The sequence below is a fragment of the Aphelocoma coerulescens genome, chromosome 2 (assembly GCF_041296385.1).
Source record: "Aphelocoma coerulescens isolate FSJ_1873_10779 chromosome 2, UR_Acoe_1.0, whole genome shotgun sequence".
Classification (NCBI taxonomy): Eukaryota; Metazoa; Chordata; class Aves; order Passeriformes; family Corvidae; genus Aphelocoma; species Aphelocoma coerulescens.
In genome coordinates, this window is record NC_091015.1 from 4735652 (window position 1) to 4746493 (window position 10842).

Genomic DNA, 10842 nt, shown 5'->3' on the forward strand with positions numbered 1-10842 from the left:
CAGTAAAAGGATTTTTTATTCATTGCTCTATCCAAGAGCTCCGTACCTGGAGCCTGAACAACAGCCTGAAAGCCCAGGCTGTACGACAGTGGTAGAATACAGGCAGTCTTGGAATTCCCTTCCTGTGCTGGCTCACTCCTGGGACTGGGAGTCTGCTTTTCCTCCTCCATCACCCTTCAAGGCTGTCTCCAAACAGGCCGTTCCTAGACCCACAGAGTTAAGGGACATCCATGCAATAGGAACACATCTCTCATTGCAGCTATCACTACTGCAGCTACACCTAATTACCTGCTTGTAAATAAAGCCTAATTAGCCAGCACCCAACTTTTCCTCTGCACCCTTGTCCTATCACCTCAGTTCAAACACAGGGAAAGCAGTTTTCCATCCAGGTGTTTGGATAGGGATGTTTTTGCTACAGAGCTGGCAGAAAGGGACAAAGCATTTACAGCCAGAGCAGGGCTGACCTGGAGAAGGCACAGAGTGTGCTGCCAGACACGTCTCTTTATACAACCTGCAGGACAAAATCAGAGTGCTGGGGTATTTTTCATCACAACAGTAGGGCTTTAGGTTTTCCTGGGGCTGCACTGTCTCCAGGATGTGGAGGTGGTGGGTTTTTGTGCTGGGTGACATTGGATGGGTTACTGCCTGTTATTAGTTTTTATTTAAAGACTGTTGAATCCAGCTACTTTTAAGATGCCTGTCTTTCAACAACTGCTCTATGGGAGGAAAGGTCTTTCCTGCAAATCAGACCATTTTCTGATGTGTAAAGCTGTATTCTGGAACAGGATGTTCCCCAACACTAGTGACATGTTACAGGGTTTTTTCAAGTGTTCTACTTTTTAAAAAGCAGCAATGGCCATTAGGAGAAAAAGAAACTAAAAGTGCTTGGCACCTTTGAAAATCAGAGTGCCTTGGTTTAGTTTTGCAAATATGGAGCTTGATACAGGAAGGCTCTGATTTCCAGAGCATCCATAGATCCTTGGGGGAGAGGTGCTGAGGGAGCTTATGGGCAGTGTTCCTGGGTTCTGAAAATGTGTGTGTCCCTTTCAGCCAGCTCCAAGTGGCTTAAACAGAACATTCCTCTCTGCTGTCCCATTCCAGGTTGAATCAAATGTTCATCAGAAGAAAGAAATTTGGGGCAGTCAAGATGAGGTTTTGTCTTTCTCCTCTCCAAGCCCAGAAAAACTCTGGTAACTTCTGATCTCATCCTGGTCCTTGGGCGTGGGACATCCTCTGGTAGGACAGGATGTGGGAGGCAGGAAGGAAAACCCAGGTATCTCTGAGCCCACCTTACAGCCCTTGTGTCTAAAGGCCTCCTTTCTGCACCATTACCTTGAGGGATTTTGGCTGCAGAGCCAAGGCCAAGATAGTAGGAGGGCAGAGCAGGATATGGCATCCTGGAAAGAGCCTTTCTTGAGACCAGCAGGTGACAGCCAGGCTCATTTCCACCAGCAGCACACACCTGGCACTGCTCTGTCCTGGGACAGAGTGACCCAAGGCATCACTTGAGTCTGGTTTGGATGTGGCCACACTGCCCTGGGTTCCACTTTATGGATGGCATAAGTGCCATGTATTCAGGACTACAGGCTGGGTTTTTATTAACCCAGAGGGCTCTCAAACTCATGCACTGCACTTAAAAACATGCTTAGGTCTCTTTAATGTGCATACAAGGGTCCTGCAAGACTTAAACCCATCTAGTGAATAGCTGATCCTTTCTGAAAGAAGGTTGGACACCTGTGTGTGAGTAATTAATGTGGTGAAGAGCTTTGTCAATAATTAGGCAAAAGCTGCCTGGGCAACCCTTCAGATGTGTCTCGTGCATGAGGTATTGGTATTTAAAACTCTAAAATTCTCCATCAGCAGAGAAATGTGGCAACATCTCCCTCTTTATATTCCTAAGGCTATCTGTTGGAAGGATTTCTCCAATGGTCTTGTCCATTTTTCCATGGAGAACTTGTCTGAACACTCCTTCTTCCTCCTGAGCCTCCACAATTTCAAACCTTGACCTTCCTATCAGACCAGAAGACGTTGAAGGATTTCGTTAGGGGAACCTGCACCTATTTGTTTTAGTAAGGATCAGTTTCCTTCTGTGTCCTTTTGGGGATCTACATGCCCCATTTTAGTGCCTTCTCCAGGAGTTGGCCCTGCAGTGTTTTCTTACTGTTGTTTTCACATTTGCAAGTCGCCTTTTCCTACTGGGCTCCAGACTTGCACAGGAAAACATCCCAGAGCAGATACCACAGACCCATGGAGAAGCATTGCTTAGTGTGACCCATTTTGCCGTGTTTCCACCCCAATCTGTTCACAGCAGGGTGGAGGCATTTTGCTCCTCAGCTCTTGGCAGTTCCGACCTCTGCATTCCCAAGGACGCGCTGCCAGGCTCAGCTGAGCACAGATGTGAGAACGTACTGCAGATATTCCCCACTTCTTCTTCACCATATAAGGGAGCGTTGTCCTTCCTAATGCTGGGGAAAGGGGGTAGGATGAATAACTTTCAGGATTAAGAATGAAATCTGGAGTCTTTCCCCTCATCTGCTCGCGGGCTTGTGGGCTGGAAAGGATTGTTACCATCTGAAGGGCTGGTGAAATGGGTTGGCTCCTCACTGTTCAGCTCCCCAGACTTGTTCCTTAAGTCTGTTGGCAGAGCTGAATGGATCTGGAGATCCAGCCTGGATGGAGTCCTCCAAACCAGGGCTGGAGAGCAGTGGAACAGCCTGCACATAAAAACTCACTGCATCCCCACTAAATAGGGCATTCAAGTCTTCAGGGCTGGAGTCCATCTGGCCCTTCACAGTCACTTGAGCAGAGCTTTCAAATGCAGCTGCCAGGGCACCCTCTTCTGGGTTTTGTATGCTGAGAAAGTCCAGACCAACACTTGTCTGCAAGGGACACGAGTTCCGTGTCTACTAACCACCCTCAGCTGCTGGCCTTGGCCAGGGAAACCTCATGGATGTAGGGAAAGTGTGGGGAAGGTGGCCCTGTAGTCCTACCCTGCTCTGGGAATTTGCTCAAGAGGGGTAAGCTGGGAGATAATTTTAACAGCATCTTGGAAGTGGATGATGTTCTGACAGAACGTGCAGAGCTGCTGCAGTGATGAGAGAGCAGCCAGAGGTCTTGGGCACTGTGTTAGGAGGGTACTTTGAAAGGTCCTCCAAGGTGTTCCAGAGGGAGCAAAACTCTTTGGCACTGTGTGGGGATAACTGAAACAACATCTGAAGTGTTCCAAAAGGAGTAGAGCTCTTAGGAGCTGTGTTGGGATGACTGAAACAACCTCCAAGGTGGCCCACGGCAAGTGAGAGGCTCAGCTGGGACTTGAGTGTGCTCCTGGTGCCAAGCTTTCAGCAAGGTGAAGGGGCAGCCCAGGGCACCTGAATTCAAACCACTGTGACCCAGATTTACCTCTGAGGTTGGCCACGTGCCTGCTGTGTCCACGCTGCCTGGTGGGGGCAATATTGCCAGTTCCTGGCTGAAGCTGGGCCACCCTCCTCTGGTTGTATTTTGTGTCCGATTACGCTCCAGCCTTCTCTCCTTTGTCCTGTCAGTTCACCCCTGCTGGGAGCTGAACCTCTTTCCAGATGCCTGGCTGGTCTCCCAGAAGCAGCACAACGCCATTGTAATGTGTAATTAGGCTGGAATTCTCCTCCAACCCCCTTTTCTATTTAAATTACACCAATCCTTGAGTATGCAAGAGGTTATAAACCCAAAGAGAAGAGGGTCCTCACACTTTTCCCCCCAAGATGTAACCTGTTAGTATTTTACCTGAAAACAGGAAAAATATTAATAATAAAGCCTAACACTGAAAGAGTGCACGTCTTGTAAAGATGGAGTAGGGCAATGTTCCTCTTGTGAATGACATGGAGCAGAAGTGTTAGGTGAGTTTACCAAGGCCACTCAGCACAAGAAGAGTAAGAGGGATAAAAAAGTAGCACTTCCAAGGCCAATCCTAATCCTCCTTCCCCTGGCCAACACCAAAATGACTCCAACATATGATCAGGGCTGCATCTTTCATGGACGCTTATTCAAAGCAGACTGTAGCCAGCCATCAAAACAATACAAAATGCAGTGCAGTACTGCCAACCTGGATGTTGCCTGGAGTGGCCAAAGTCCAAGGAAAGCACTGAAAGATTTTCAGATGTTGGTTCAGACAAATCCCTGGACTCTGAAAGATGACCATCTCTGATAACCTCTCCCACCAGCTGGGAAGTGGCAGCTGCATCTGTGAGGCTGGTTACTGCAATCACCTCTTCTGAAAACAGCAACTGTTTAAATTCATGAGGGGTTTTGACCTAATGTAGGAGAGACAGATCCCATCAAGGAGCCCAGGACACTTTTAATGCCCCACAGGAATAATTACTCTCCCTCTTTGGTATCCAGTCTGCATGACGTGAATGCTCCACACCAAACTCTGCCATTGCAAAGACTCCAAGCTGCATCTGCAATGGAGTCACAGAATCATAGAATGGTTTGGGTGGGAAGAGACCTTTCAGACCATCTCATTCCACCCCCTGCCGTGGGCAGGGACACCTTCCACTATCCCAGGTTGCTCCAAGCCCCATCCAACTGTCCTTGAACACTTCCAGGGATGGGGCAGCCACAGCCACAGCTTCTCTGGGCAACCTGTGCCAGGGCCTCACTACCCTCATTGCTAAGAGTATCTAAGTGTAGCTCCATGTACTCCAGTTGATGATGTGACCCTGGAGATAGAGGCTCTTAAAAGGTAAGAGGCATTCCTAGGAATTTCTCACTTTGGCTGCAGATTTTAAGGGCATATAAATGCATGGGGAAAATACAGATATAGGCAAAGATGCCTGGAAACTATCAGGTACCCCTTATTCCCCTTGTCTTGGGTAGGTCCTGTTCTCCACATTAAGCCAACCCCCCCTCCAAAAATGTACTGGTTGGTTTAAACATCATCAGAGCAGCTGTCCAGCTGTCTGACATGGTTAGACTCCATCATGTTCCTTGTCAGTGTTAATCTAATCTGTATCAGCAGGAGGGCGACTTACTGTGAAGATAAAGCCAAAGTGCTTAAGGGTAACAGCCACATGAGGATTTTTTCCTGTGTGGCAGTTTCTGTAGCAGTGACAGATTTTGGATTACAGGTCCAACTCAGTGTCTGTCAGAAGGATGTCATTCTTGAGCATCACCTGCGAGGAAGCACAGCTGGGATCCTCCTGAGCACCCGAGCTGACCCCTGTTTTAGATGTTCATGCATCTCAGCTTCCTCAGCAGAGCCTGGTGTTCCCCAAGGAGGTGGTTGTCACACCAGTGGGGACTATTTGAGGACTTGGTGCCAGCTAAACATTTCACCTTGATGTCCCCTCTGCCAAGGATGTGAGTCTCTTGTGGTCCCTGTCTAGGGTCGTGCACAAGAAAGCCCAGATCTTTATCCTGATGAAGTTTGTCATCTCTATCAAACCTCAGAAAGTCCCAGTGCTTAGGAAATGTCACCCTTCCCCTCACTTACATGATGTGCTGTCACTGTAGATCGGTACCAAACCCAGGGAAGGGCACAGTGAGAGTGGAAGGATAAGGAAGGGAAGTACAAGGTCAGTTCAATCCTCCAAAAAGTTTGTCCTGATCCAGAAAAGGAAGAAAGAAGAGAGTTTAGGGGGCTTTGTAAGTTTTTGTAGCTCCCAGATGCTGCTTAGCAGCTCATGGCACTCAAACAGTGACTTCCAGGCTCTTCAGAAGTCCCTCACCTGGAGGTCTGGACATCCCCCAACACAGCCTGGATCTCTGCTCCAGCTAATAGAACCCAAAATAGGACCTGATCAAGGTGTCATCTTAGTCTGTGTATTCCTTCCTTCATCTCTGGATCCTAATTTTTTTTTTGCTTTCTTTGAGAAGAGTTTCCCTGAAATGAGAGGGATTGTCTTTCAGTGGTTTTTATCTCAGACTTTTGCCAAGTGCAGGTTGTATCTAGAGCATCACCATAGCACACTGTAGTTCACCCTGACTCCTGACTCCTGTAGTTCACCCTGTTCACCCTGACTGGATGCCAGACACTCATCAGAGCTGCTCTGTCACTCCCCTTCTCAGCTGAACAAGTTTCTGTGGCTGAGCCTGGCAGAAAGGAGATATGGATGGAAAGGCCTCAGTTGTAATGCACATTTTTGTCCCTTGGTGCGAACCAGACTGGTTTTCCAGCGTGCTTGAGTTATGCATCACCCACAGCCAGTCAAAAATTGACACTGGACCTTTCCCAAGAATAAATGAGGTTTAAACATACTGCTTTTTTGTTGAGAAGCAAGTGTTTTTGCCTAAATTCCTCTTCCATTATGCACATCTGATGAACACTGTAGTCTTGAGCTGAAAAATGGGCCTCACCCCTCAGGAATCTTCTTCCCCAACATATGAGACAATTCTGTGTTGGGTCTGATAAAACCAGTGTGGGCATATTGGTGTCATGAGTAGATCAGGGTCATGATACTGTTCTCTAGGTGAGAGCTGGCTCTTAGTGGAACCTCTCTGTCCAGGCAGTGCCAGCTACACATCCCTACAGATGGAGGATTAAGAGTCAGGACATTGAGCCACATGAAGCTGGCAGAGAGAAAATTTGAAGGTAGAAAGCAAACAAAGTAAACTCCACCCAATATGTGCTCCAGCTGAGTGAATTTAGGCACCTGTATTTTATTTTTGAGATACTATAAATGGTTTTGAAGTTGAAATGCAATTCTTTAGTTCTGGGAAGGTGTCTATGACAACTTCACTTTTTGTACAGCCCAAATAGTTTTAGTTTTTAGGGATCTTGCTCAGCAGGCTGAGTATCAGAATATTTCAAAGATGTACCACATCTGTTGAATTTCCTGGTATCTCCAGGAAAGCAAAGAGAAATGGAAAGCCTTGCCCTGATTATGTTTTTCCAAGCCATATCTGGGACTATTTTCTCTGTTACAGTTCCTGCTATAACATTTATAATCATGTCATAAATGGGGATGAGGATTTATTGCAGGGTGGCTGCACATCCTGATTTGGCTGGAGATTGTTCCATGAGACCGAGGACATTCCCACCATCCTGAAAATAACCTTTGGGGTGCTTGGCTTTTATCAGGACATGAACTTCCTCCTGTATCTCTTGGGCTCACCCCTGGGAACCTTCCTATCATGGCAGAGCTCAGCTGTGGTGTTGGCTCCAGTTCTAGGGACATAATCTGCTAAAGTGTGAGCCCCATGTCCTGGCACCTGGTGTGGGTGTCATGGTCCAGGTATCTCCACTTTTTAACACTATTTCAATCTGTTATTAACCAATCTAGAGAGATCAAACCACTTTGAGGTGCCCATTTTGATTGTCACTGCTTGTAGGCTCTGCTCTGGAGAAACCACCCTTGATAGATGAGGCAATTACCTATTTCTTTTTTATCTACATGGACCATGAAGCAGAGCAGAGAAAAGTACTGCAGATAGGAGTAATACTAATGCTTCTATATGTGATGGCTTAATGACAAAGTCAGCCCTCCCTAGCTGGAAGTGACTGGAAGAGAAAAGCTACCTGTGCTGCTCCTGCTGAGGGGTGTAGGGGCACATCCCAGGGGTGTGTGACTGGGTGCATCCTCACATGTACCTGCTCGAGTGACAGATGTCCTAAAGCCCTGTCAGCCTCAACAGAGCTCAGCCTGCTCACAGCCACAGAGAATCCATCGCCTTGCATTGGGAATTCTGCACCCATTCATCAAGTGATATCTCAGCTGTGACTACTTGTCAGAGAAATTTTACTGAGGATGCTTTATCCCCTTACAACCTCCACTGGACACCTTGATTTACAGCTTCCAGCTCTCAGCCCAGATGGAGCAGGTGATGCAGCCTGAGTAAGCTGGGGAAATGCTGCTTTCACCCACTAGTGGGATGGCAGCAAGAACTGTCTGCTTTCCTTTGTCCCTGGGACCATGATGGCTCAGAAGTGCTGGACTGTAACAGGAGGGAAGAGGATTAGTGCTGGGGACCAGCTCTCTGCCTCATCCAGCACATCCTTCTGCCCATCCATGTCCTGTGCATGGTGTTACAGCAGTTTTCCCTCGTGTGCTCTGGAAAAAGATTCTGCTGTCTTTGCTGACCCGTTTCCTGTTTCACTGTCTTGTTCTTGCTTTGCCCTTTGGCAGAGGGTGAGTGACTCTGACTCCTCCTCCTGCTTGTCAAGGCTCGGGCTGTGAGCACAGGGCAGAGCCATCCCGTCTCTGAACCCTTGGGAGCCAGAGGCTGTGTGGATGTGGGCTCTGGCATGCCCACACATCCATGTGCCAGAGTGATGGGCTGGGGAGTGCAGCCCCACCACAGGCACCAGGAACCTCTTTGTGGCTTTGCATAGCCACGAGCCTGACCCATCTCTGTCCTATCTGGCTCTGGCACAGTCACTCCCACACATGCCTGTCACATTTCCCAGTGGATGTTGGCTTTTGCAGAGGCTGGAGCAGGCTGTGGGGATGTGGCTGGCCAGGGCAGGGAGGGAGGAGAACACCACCTGTATTCACAGTCCTCTGGGGCAAGTAGGAAAAAGATGATTTTCAGCTAAAGTGTAGTAAATATTAATTTCTCATCTGCCAGTATGACTAGTGCAGTGTTTGCAATTCTCTAAAACCACGAGGCAGATTCCCTGCTCCTGCTGGAGGCACAGGTCAAGCCCTTAGCACCTCTGGGCACAGCCTGGCTCTGTGAGTACTCCTGTATGGCTTGTGGTGAGCCAAAACAAGCCAAAGGAGAGGCAGGATGGGCTAATTCAGCCCCAGGAAGGAATTGCCACTGTGCAATGTGCTGCCTTTGCACAAACCCGCTCAGCCCCCAGTATGGGCTGCATTGGCTGGGAGCTGTTTATGAGACATTGTGATCCTCTGACTGCAGAGTCTGGGCTCTGATGTACTTGTATCACCCCTGAAGAACTCCTGAGATAGGGGCTTAGTCAGAGGGCAGCTGGAGAGGAGCTGCCATGAATAATTAGATTGTACTGGTAATCAGTACAAACCACATCAGGTATGCACGATATGGAGAGCAGGGCAGTGATCATTATTAAAAATCCCCATTCCTTTATTCCTTACCCAGGTGTGGGGTGTGAGGAGGTTTTTCTTGGCGTGTGTTTGGGCCATCTCATTACTCATGAATGACAGAGAGAGGCAAAGGGAGTGAGTTATGCTGGCCTTTGCAGACAAGTGGCAATAAAACAAGTTTATGGTACCGCCTCCTATACCATCACATATTTATGTCCCATATTTATCTTGCTTTTTTAGCTGTTTGTGCTTGCTTGTCTTGCAAGGCCACCTCACCTCCATTCCCTGAGACCAGCAAAGGGATAAATTCTGATATTGCAGCTCACCCTGGGCATCATTGGAGCTCCTTGGAGACATCCAGGCAAAAGTTCTGGCATCGGTGAGGGACAACTGAGCTTTATGTTGGCTTCCTACAGGTTCAAGCCAAATGGCACTGCAGGCCCTTGCCCAGGGCTGAGCCCAACCTCTCTCAGCAATTTGGGATAGGACCTGCTCAGCAGCCTGCTGAGATCTTGGACCATAACTGGTGCAGCCCATGGGTACCTGCTCTGGAAGGAAGGGATTGGCTGAATATTTGTGTATCATCATGTCCCCATGACCAAGGAGAGTTTGGTTCCTTGAAATCTGGCAGCACCAGAATTTCTGCATCCCATGGAAGTTCCAATACCCACATGTCCAATCTGGTCAGAGGGAAAGAGACTAAGCACTGAGGGGAGAGGACACGATTCTGTCAGTTTAAAGCCAACAATGAGATTTTGGCTGTGTCCTCAGCCAGAGGGGTCAAATGCATGGTTTTCATTATAGATCCCAACTCTGTTTCCCCCCCATTTCTCTGTTCCCTGGCTGGCCCACCATGTGCAGCCACAACACAAAGACATGAAAGCACAGCCCTTTGTGCCATCTGACAGCAGCACACAGTCCCCCATCTGTCCCCCAGGGTCCCTCCGCAGCGTGACCCTTCCTTTGTGCTCCAGCCCTGTCTGCAGGGCAGTGATTTGGCTTTGCACATATGAATTACCTGTGGAAAGACAGACATCTGTAAGATGCAAAGTAAAGGACACTAAATCATGATAAACAGGGCTTTCGATTTCACTTCATGTGGGTGTAGCCATGACTCCTCTCCAAGTTGTCTCTGCTTCCCTTTTCTGAGTTATTGACATATATTCCCTTTTGCTGCCAGCTTTGACGGCTGCTGCTAAGTCAGCCAGCACTCATCTCTCAACCCTGAATAATCAAGTGACTGGGACAGCTAACAGAAGGACAGACTCCCTCTAGGACACGATGGTTCTGATGTACAAATGTGTTCACACACGAGGTTGAAAGGAGAGGGCCAGGTGGGCAAAATGTGTGTGCTGGTACGGTGTGATTTTAAACACATGATAAAAAAATTTCTGCTGCAATATTAATCCTCTTGTCTGCCTGTTTCAGCCTTGCATGCTCAGTGCATCCCCTTCTGCACACAGGAGCAGGGGAGAGGCTGCAGGAGAGCCACATTGGTCCTTTTCATGCCCTACATAGTGGGTGTTAAGGTGATAAGACAAAATAGTGGAGTCCTGGTTCCTCAGTGTTCTATCAAGAGGGAAATCCCATCCCACCTGCAAGGATAAGTCCCTGGAGAGCAGGAATTGAGTAGCATTTTAGTAGCCACTGCCTCACAATCACACCAACTCATCCTAAGCCCTAGGTCCTGCTAATTTTTACCAAAATGCTGAGTGACATCCAGATAATTGGAAATATTGTGGTATTTCCTTGGTGTTGTTACTGTGGAAGACTCAAGGAGTGTCACCAGATGCTTTGGTACAAACTTCCTCCTCCCTTGATGCTGTCTCTCATGCTTGGCACTCCCGCCAGCCAGCTCCAGGAA